The sequence below is a fragment of the Morus notabilis genome, unplaced genomic scaffold (genome assembly GCF_000414095.1).
Source record: "Morus notabilis unplaced genomic scaffold, ASM41409v2 Scaffold1065, whole genome shotgun sequence".
NCBI lineage: Eukaryota > Viridiplantae > Streptophyta > Magnoliopsida > Rosales > Moraceae > Morus > Morus notabilis.
Window position 1 is genome coordinate 119,004 of NW_010356738.1, and position 11,206 is coordinate 130,209.

Genomic DNA, 11,206 nt, shown 5'->3' on the forward strand with positions numbered 1-11,206 from the left:
AATACTCGAAAAATAATTAATTGAGAATTAATTATTATTATTTAAATAATGTGATTATTTAAATTTGAATTTGAACACATCTAGATTTATCCATTTAAACTTATATGATAAGTTGTTCAATTTAGAATTCAAATTAATTTAAGTTTGACTTAAATTGGAATTTGAATTTGAGTCAAAATTGGACTACAGGATAAATGATGTTTTTCTCTTCCTTCCGTATCTGATATTGGCGCCTATGCAAGGATAAAATCCTTTATCTTGGCCAGCCATAATGGATAAAGGAAAAGAGGAGATTTTGTTCCAAATTCAAATATGAGATAATTAACAAGCTTTATCTTGGAGATAGAGATTGAATTCCTTCTAGAAGTTTGACTTCTACTCTATAAATAAGAGAATGATAGAAAATTGCGTGAGACAATTTTTGAAACAATTTTTTGCCCTAATTTTAGAGGGTGGCCGAATTTCTCATAGAGTGAAAAGGAAAAAATTTTCTTCAAAAATTTCACATCGTGCATGCGTTCGTATTTGTGAAAATTTGAGTGTTTATTATAACCCCTTTTGTCTCAAGTGTGCCCACACACACGTATTCGTGGATTCTAGGAATTGACGTGGAAGACATTGGTTTTCTAAACACAAAGCTTTAGAGCAAGGATTGTTCGAGGTCAAAGAACTCAAGTTATCATCCTAATCGGCCGCCGGATATTATTCGTAATTGAGTTCTTAAAGAAATTAATTAATGTGATTAATTTATTCGTGCATAAATTAATATAATCTATAGAGTATCTCAAAGGTTTTATGAAAATTTTTGTTATACACGATCCGCCTCCCCCACGCTTCCACAACCGAATTTGATTCGGAGACCAACAGTACGATGCTATGAATGTACTTATGGACGTTAAGTAGTAGTAGAATTTCAATCTGCGAAAAGTCCGGGTCAAAGTCAACAAAAAGTCAAACATTCACAAAAGTCAAAATTCATAGGAAATGGATAGAAATGCATAAAGATGCATAACAATATTAAAAATACTGTCATACTGAGAAAAGATGACAGTAAAATGACGTATAAAGAAATAATGAACAAATAAAGATGACAAACGACAAGAAATTAATAATACCGTTTGCACCGACCTTCGCAAGGAAAGGTTATTATGGTTATGAATGAAATGAAACCGTGAGTGAATTGATTTTGGTTAGCTACTCCACTCCTCACTGGTTATGAGCGTAACGGTACAACAAGATGGGGCCCATAAGAAGTAAAAGACATGAAATTGTAATACGGCAGTTGTTCCACATGAGAGAGCAAAAGTCGTAAAGAAGTACGAAATGAAAAGAAAATATGATATGACCAACGTTCCACAAGAGAGAACAGAAGTCGTAATGAAGTATGAAATGAAAGAAAAGAAAACGTAATATGAAGGTCGTTCGGAATGTTAGAAAAGAATACGAATGATACAAGAATGAAAGTTGACTAAAATATAAATCACGAATGACATAAGAATGAAAATTGATAAAATTACGAAATAAGAAAAGATGAAGCATAATACGATAAATGTTATGAATGTTTAGAAATTGAGTTAGGAGGTATGATGAGAATGCACATATGGGTGTGCATTGTTGTATGCTTTTATTATGGCATATTGTTACTTGTTGAGCGAAAGCTCATTATGTTTGTTCGTGTTGTAGGAAGCTCAGGTAAGACACCGGCTCTTTGAAACCTGTATGTTGGGCGTGCAGAATAGGATGAAGCAATGAGATGTGGACAAGTGGGTAATGGGATCTACACACAATTGGTAAACACTGCAAAGTGTTTTTAAGTATACCATATTTATGGATATGGTTAAGTTATGTAATGTAAGTAAAGATCACGGGACTATGAGGCTATGCTTAGCAACCTCAAGTCACAGAGTATGTTTATGTTCTTATGATGCTATTATGCAAACTGTAAATGAATAACAATGGTATGTGAACGATAATTTAGGGTTATGTCCGCACGAAGGAAAAAAATGTAGCTAAATATTCACAGCTATAAGTAGTTGATGTTAAGGCATAATGTACGTAGGTTTAATGATCAGAAGTAGGGTCATCACACTATCCTACTGGGTTTTCCTGATAAGGTTTTTAACGAGGCAACATAAACACTTATAAATAAATGATGTATTCTTTTTTCCTTTGCTATGTTTTTTATCCCACTGGGTTTTACCTAGCAAGGTTTTTAATGAGGCATTATGAATGGTGGACATCTAAGGGGGAGTGTTATGAATAGTAACTGTCCACCTCAGTCAAAGTTACTATACAAGCTAGTCAAAATTACTGTTCATGACAAAATCTTACTGTGCAACTAGTAACTGTAAATAGTAAGTACTATGTAAATAGTAATTGTGAATAAGGTTAAAAATTTTCCTAAATAGAGCTCTAAGGCACTTCATTTTATATACCTTCACAAGATTAATAAAACTCTCTATCCCTATAATTTCTCTCTCTAAAGTTTTTCTTCTTAGTTTTGTATTTTCTTAATTTTCATGACATATATATTTTATACATTTTTTAGATGTTTTTATTCAATTTGAATTTTTTGCTTCGTGAGGTTTTAATTGTTGTATGGTCATTTCAATAATATGCTTAATTTTGTTAATAATGTTGTCATCACATGAACGGAGTCGGTCCCCTCCCCATTAAGGGGGTTTTTTTTTTTATAATTATGATTTTGAAGCTTCTTTTATTACTAAGCCCCCCTCAATTTTTTTAAAGTTTCCATTTTGACATAAAATGTTTAAAACTTTCATTTACACTTTTATTTTTTGCTTTTAACTATACACTATTACTTCATTTTTATTTTCTTGTCCATTAAAAATTGCACTACAATATATTATATTAGAAAAAAGAATATAAAATTTATAGTATAGACTAATTTTAATTTTAAAACTCAACCCTCTGGTGTCTATATATATATATATATATATTGGTTTACTTAATACTTTTGTTGTTGGGCGTAATATATAATTGCATGATTAAAACTTTATTTAAGTTCACGTTCTTTTAAGTTTTAACTTTATTCAACTTTACTCAACTTTATTCAAGTTACAACTTCAACTCAAGTTATAACTCAAATTTAACTCAAAAACTTCACTCAAATCACACTCCAAATTTGGGGGTTGTTCTTTTGGAGTATAACTTGAGTGTAGTTTTTGAGTTGAATTTGAGTTATAACTTGAGTTGAAGTTAAAACTTGAATAAAGTTGAGTAAAATTGAATAAAGTTAAAACTTAAAAGAACGTGAACTTGAATAAAGTTAAAAGAACGTGAACTTAACAATAATTTTTCTAAAGGTAAACCGTCCATGGGGAACCGAGAAACCCCGATCAACCTAAAAACCCTTGAAGACTAGAGAAGACCACTTGATGTGCCTAATTAAGTGAAGAGATTCTTATGGGCCTACGGGCCCGGACAAAGGGCAAGGTAATCTATAGGTTGACCATTAAGGAAACCAACTAGACTACTAAGATAGAACTCAAACCTAAAGGCCCAAATAAGTTATGAGGTAACCTCTAGGTAGACCTAGAGAAACTTACTAGGTAGTTAATGAAAGTCCAACCTCACAAGGCCCAAGTCCTATCCTTAGTAACGTTTAAGAATTAGGTAAGCCCAAGTAAATTTAAAAGGTAACTTAATAGTAAATCAGGAGCGTACTTACATGAACTCAGATTAATTAATTCATGAAACTAGAATTAAGTAATTGTTGGCTTACGAAACCATTTTGAATGCGGAAGTGAATAGGTGCGGATCGATTCCTCACAGTAATAGCAGTTACTGATTGAATTAATAAAATTTAATGAGATACTCAATTAATTATTAACTAATTAAATTTATTAATGAACAATAAGAGATGAGTATATAATTAGTGAGAATAATTAACCTAGGTCGGTTAATAAAATCTAAAAAGGGTATTGACTAACTAATTAGTTAAAATTCGTTAGTTAATCCAAAAATATGAACTAAGTTAAAGAAAGGATAATTAATGCAATTAATTAATCCTAACGAGTGCCCAAAAGACGAGGTGTCTAAGACTTAAAGTAAGATTGAGCTAGAAACTTCGATAAAGATAAAGAGACCTCATTCATTTTACCGATTTGAGTTTTCAGTTTTAGGTTTTTATAGTAAAAAGTTCTCAGAAAATGTCACATCTAACTTTTTTTGTTACAGTAAAAAACTCTCAAAAAATGTCATATTTCAGCTCGAATTGAAAACTTGAATCCACGAAATGAACGAGACTTAAGAGTTGATCATCAATAATGTTAAATTTGTTACAGTAAAAAACTCTCAAAAAATGTCATATCTCAACTCGAATTGAAAACTTAAATCCACGAAATGAACGAGACTTAAGAGTTGATCATCAATAATGTTAAATAAAGAATGTACAACCATACAAGAGCGGGTTTCTATGAGAAAACATTAAGCGATAGCATCTAAGTGAGTGCAAACGTCAGCTACAACATGAATAGTTTTAAAAGATGTGTTTGCTGTATTGTTGATTTATGTGCATGCGTTCTCTATGACTTATTAATGATGATGAACATGTGTACATTATGAATGATGATGATGATGTTTTCAAGTATGTAGCCTCTTCAGTTAAAGCTATTTTTAGAATATTTATGTGACATGATTATAATTACATGTTCACTTAAATTAGTGTTTAAGATAATAAAGATAAGATGAGTGTCGTACTACCCTTTAGCCCATGAGGATGAGAGGAATTTCCTGTCACATGGAGATGGGAGGTTTAATGAAAATTTATTTATGACATTGAGATAGTTAGACTAAATGTTTGGGTCACTTTCCCACTCTTTTTGGTCTTGCGCGATGGGTACATGCATAGAGCATAAATGGTCATGCTTCTTCTGTTATGTTTGCAAATACTTTATGAAGAATATTTGTAATCATTTAGCTTTTTAACTCACCAGTTTGTTCATGCTATAGGCCTACAACTCATTGATAGGTAGCAGAGGACATGTGTAATGGAACGTTTGGGCAATGGATACTACCACACAGTTAATTCCGCTTAAGGTTAACATGGTTTAAAGTTATGGTTTAAGTAAAATTTGTTTTATGTTAAGAGCATGAGGGCTCCACTAGAGGCCTATTTAAGTCTGCTAAGTTAAAGAATGTTTGAAATTGGGTTGTATTTGCAAATACTATCTCTTATCGATATACTAGATGAATTGGTAATCTGAAATCACTTAAATCATTTCCGCAATTAGTTTGAGTGAAAAGTAGTTATCCTCAATTAAGTTTTCAAAAAAAAAAGAATCTGAAATTTTGGTAATTAGGTGTTATATTCAAGAAGATAAATAAGTTTCCAAGTAACGGCTTAGGAGGCAGAGACATGATTTTTATTTTCAGAGTGAGCGTAGTAAAATAAAAATTACAATGTAATTATATTTTCTTTAATTTTTTTGCGTTTCCTAGTAACGGCTTAGGAGGCAGAGACGTGATTTTCATTTTCAGAGTGAGCGTAGTAAAATAAAAATTACAATGCAATTATATTTTCTTTAATTTTTGTGTTTCTTTTGTTTTGTTTACCTTCATTCTATATATTTTTTTTTATGTTTTTATACTTCTTCTAAATGAATTAAGCTTGTAAGAATATTTAATTTACTTTTTAAATTTATCAGAATCTCAAAAATATAAGTTTATATAGTAGTATGTTTAGTTGATTTTTGATTTATTTAAAATTTTAAACTTGAATTATGAGTATGCTTAAAGAATAAAATTGAAGGGGTACAAACAACTAGAAGGAGCCATTAAGCAAAGATGTTGGTAATTTTTGTCAAAACTTCTTTTGTCTTAGCCATGTATATTAGCCTTTAGAAAGGGATTCAAACGAGGGAAATTCTCAGAAAAGCCATAAAAAAATTAATACTATTTTATTTCTATTATTTTTTTTAAATTTATCATATGCTCTTAATATTTTAGAGATTATTTTTTATATCTTATAAATTATCTTTTAATATCATATAAATATCTTTTAATATCATATAAATTATCTTTTAATATCATATAAATTATCTTTTTTTAAGTTATTTTTCGTAGCCTATAAAATATTTTTCTTAAGTGTATAAAATTTTTTTTTTTCCAAAGAAAAATCTACAACAGATTTTTTTAACAGATTCTCTTTCTCTCTCTCCTCCTTTCTCTCTCTTTCTTTGACAAATAGACCAGAAAAAAAACGTATCAATGGCAAGATTCAACCATTGAAGAAACAGCAGAAACGTTAATGGAGGTGAGATCCGACCTTCCAATGATGAGATCTGCCGCAATGGCTTCCGAACGGTGAAAATGAATCCGGCTATGGCAGCGACGAGAAATCCAGCCTTCGACCGACCTCCGTCCAATCGCGCATTCGTCGTCATCAGTCTTTGGTCGTCATGATCCTAAAGAGATATTGATCAAACAAAAACCAGATCATTAATCTCGACAAAATCCAGTTGTCGAAGCTTATTCCTGACGAACGAGATCCACTGTCGCTCGAAAACTAGATCTGCATCGACGGCGACAGATCCTCTCGCCGACGAGATTCGTATGCGGAGGATATCTATTCTGAGACCTCCGTAGATGTCGTCATCGACGAGACGAGAAAGATCGAGGAGAGAGAAAGGTAGTGAGAAAGAGAGATGGATACAGAGAGAAGAGAGTTGAAGAGAGAGAGAGTGAGAGAGAGAGAGAGAGAGTGAGAGGGGAGAGAAGAGCGAGAAAATTGTCTTCAGAGAGAGAGAGAGAGAATGAAGCGAGAGAGAGAGAGTGTGTGAGAGAGAAACCATTTCAAGAGAGAGAAAGGAGAGAGAAAAATGAAAACATAATTCGGGCCGCCCGCCGAGCCCGAATTTCACCTTGAATGGGCTATGTCTGGCTGGGCGGCCTGAGCCTGAATTGTCTGAATTATTTAAATTATTTTTAATATTAAGTTATTTTATGTTAAAATTTATATATATATATATTACAATTTGAAATGAATACATAAATTATATAAAAATTTTATTTTTTTATTAATTTTTAAATTTGTAATTCATGATTGTCTCGTTAAAAATCTTACCAATAAAATTCTAATTGGGATAAAAACTTGATAATGAAAAGAGAGTGTAATAATTTTGTGACGAATTACAAATTGTACAAACTTACATTGTTTATTAAATTACAAATACAATGTAAAAAGTAAATACATATTTACAAATTACAAATTTACAATTTAATTTGAAGCAGAGGGATCGTTTTCAAAATTAAATGTTAATTGATTAAATTCATCGATCCATTCTTGACTTGCTGTTGAAATTGTATCTTGTAGACGTTGATCGGCCCGATCCCAATCCTTAATGCAAACTAAGGCTTCAACAATATCCCTTTGCAATGTATTCCGGCGTTCCTCAAGTATTCTTCTTGTCGTACTGAAGGCTTGTTCGGATGAAACAGTGGAGACCGGGATCGAAAATATATCCATTGCCAATCGAGTTAGGATTGGTCAAGTTAATGCCCGTGCTCTCCACCATTGAACTAAGTCAAACAATTCTGCCGCACTGCCGACTACTAAGCCTTTACTGAGGTACGCCATAAGCTCGTTGAAGCTGTTGCCACCACTGTCACTTGTTGATGAAGATCCACTTCCACTCACAGCTTCCGTTTGAGTTGTCTTCTTCTTCTTCTTTAACCTGAAAACATTCAAGAATGAATGCGGGTTTTCATCTTGTTGTTACGGTTCTTGTACTCTAGAGTTTGTGCTTCTAAACCTAATCTCATATTTACTATAGATCTCATATATTTTCGCCTTTATTATTGAAAATTGGTCGTACAAGTGATGCCTAAAAATTCACCTAAGTTTTCTAAAACACATTCTAATCCGTCTAATTTTAATCTAGGATCAAAAATTGTACCTAAACCATATAACAAAGGCAACTTAGACTAATATTTTTTAAATTTATTTTTCATAGAATGAACAGGAACTCCTAAGATTGGGTCCTCCCTATATTCGTGAAATAAAATACTAATTCTTAAAAGTTCTCCTAAAGCTAAAGGTGATGTTGGGTAGTATGTTCCACTAAGTTTTAGAGTAACTTCATGAAACCTACCTAAAAATTGATACAAAACTTCGGCAATTTGCCAATCAAATTCATCTATATGTCCTACTCCTAATTTTGCACACATATAGTTTGTTATAGCATCCTTATAAAGGATGCATTGTTGAAGCATAATATAAGTTGAGTTCCATCTTATAGGCATATCTAACGCTAATGCTCTAGGAGGTATATTTAATGCTTGTAAGAACCTAAACTAATTTTTTTTATTTTTGGTTACTACCTTGAATCCATGCAAGACTATCTCTAATTTTTTTAATGTGATTACCCATTTCTTTTACACCGGATTTAACTATTAAATTGATTACATGCCATGCACAACGTTGGTGGAAAATAGTACCGTCACCGAATAGACTTAAATCATTTTCAAAGAATTCAATTGCTTTTGTATTGACACTAGCATTATCTAATGTTATAGCCATTACTTTATCTCTTAATCTAAATTCATCAATTACATTTAAAATTATGTTATATATTAATTCCGCGCTATGTGATCCTAGAACACATTTAAAACCTAATATTCTCTTATCTAAATCAAATCCTTTAAAGTAATGTCCGGTTACAGCTAAATAATCTTTATTGGCAACGGCAGACCAAATATCTGCCGTTAACGCAACGCACTCGCTAGTCGAGTGTAAAAGGTTTATTAATGCATCTTTTTCTTTTTTAAATAATTTTAATAAATCTTTCCTAAGAGTAGTTTTTGAAGTGAACTGTGCATTAGGATTGTGTACAACCTTAATATATCGTTGCCAATTAGGATGCTCTACAAAACTAAGTGGTTGATCTAAAGCAGCTATCATTCGCGCAACTTCCATACGATCTACTTGCGGATCGTATTTCTAAGTGGTTAGACCACCGGTTGCGCTATCTAAAGATAATTGTGTTTGGTGGAGTTCGGGTCCGCTAGATTGGCTAAGCTTTTGAAGACACTTCTCGGAGTGTCGTCTTAAGTGTGTGGTGCCGTGAATAGTGTCACCTTGTAATTTAGATAAACAATATTTACACTGAGCTATATGTTTAGTGTTACCTTCATTATCCACCTCGTCAATTATGTCGAAGTGATCCCAAACTGTCGAGGTACGCTTACATTTCCTCCTGGAGGTTGCAACACTTGCCGACGCAGACACCGACGCAGTCGCACTCGCCGCTTCTCCACGCCCACCACCACTATTGCGACCACGACCTCCAGTACGTCCACCATGGCTCGGATTAGTAGATTCCTGCGTAACAAACTCATTAGTGAGAAATTGCCCTTCTTCTACATTGTGTTGGGCATCAACGGGAATACCACTATAACCAAAAGGATCCATTATAAAAAAAATAAGATGGATTTGAGAGAGAGAGAGCTTTAGGATAATGTGATAGTTTTTAGAAAAATTGTGAGCGAGATTGAGAGAAATTAGAGAGAAATTGAGAGAGATTAGAGAGATTGAGAGAAATTGAGAGAGATTGAGAGGGATTGAGAGAGTTTGAGTGAGAAAAATGTGTGGGGGATGAGGGGGTATTTATAGGGAAATTTTTGGCGTTAAAAAATGATTTTTTTAAAAAAAAAAATCGGGATAAACAGCTATTTTTTAAATTTCAGGCAATTCAGGTTTTCGGGCAAAATTCAAAAAACTAGCCGTTTCGGGTAATTCGGGCAGTCAGGCACCTCGGGCAGGTCGGGTTTCAGGCAGAATTCGGGCAAAAATTCAAAAAACTAGACGTTTTCGGGTAATTCGGGCAGTCGGGCAATTCGGGCACCTCGGGTTTTCGGGTAGAATTCGGGCAAAATTCAAAAAAAGTAGCCGTTACGTGCATTCGGGCAGGCGGGTTCAGGCATTTTTCGGGCACACAGAATTTCTGGGCAATTTTCGGGTCGGGCAATTCGGGTAGTTCGGGCATGGTCAGAAAAATTCAAAAAAATTCCGGCGGACAACGGTAAACGGCGATTAGACGGCGGTGGGCAAAAGAGTCAATGCAAAATTCGGGCTGCCCGAGCCTGAACTCGAAAATCTACCTTGGGCGGGTGGGAAATGGGCTTGCCCGCCCGAGCCTGAAAAAATTCAGACTTCGGGCAGCCCGCCGACCCGAACTTCTAGCATTGGTGGTAATGGTATCAAGTTTTTTTAATGGCATAAATAATAAAATTATGAAAAATGATGGGTAATCTTAAAAATTTTTCTTTAAATTACTTGTTTAATTTTAGTATTTAAAATAGTATCTAATTAATTAAATTATGTTCTACCATTTAAAAAATTAAATATTTTTTTAATTAACTTTTTTTACGTTAGTATTTAGATCTATTAAATAATACGTTATAATTTAATTAATTGATAATTGATTTGAGTCTTTTAAAAACAAACACATTTTTTTACTTTTTTTGACTTTAGAGAAAAGAGATAAATATTTTTATATTTGTTTACTTCTTTTAATTTAAAAAAAAAAGAGATAAATAATCTTTAAAATGTACAAGTCAGTTTGAATTTTTAGTCTTTTATCTTTTATTTTTAATTTATATTTTTTTCGTCATGTAACTATGTTAATTATAAAAATATTAATCAATAGTAAATAATAAAAATTAATACTCATATATAATTTAAGTGTGAGTTTAACTTTTTTTTTTTTTTTTTGACATTTGAAATCGTGAGAAATTTGTCCTCTAATGAGAGAGAGACTTTAGAAACTGAGCTTTGGGTTTTTTAGGCTACGAAAAGTAAAAAGGATATTGGGCTAATTTTTTGATGGAAAAATGTCCATTAACGCCATAAAGCCATGGGACGGAACATTGAGCTTGTATCTTTGGAAAGGCCGTGTAGCTATCAAGCTTTAAAAAGAATTGCCACAGGTTTTAAGTTTGGATTGAGTTAGGAGACATAAGCTATATACTACAGTCATATCATTAAATTATATTTAAAATATTAAATATATCCTTAAAATACGGGTTGGTATCTGACTACGGTACTAATATCTAATTGGGATACTTGCCATTATCCGATGGACAACTGCCAATGTTGACGGCAGTGATCGGTAGACAATCACAGGTAACCGGTGACTGTTATAATACTGGCCGGTTACTAATCATTAACCGTCAATATCCACCT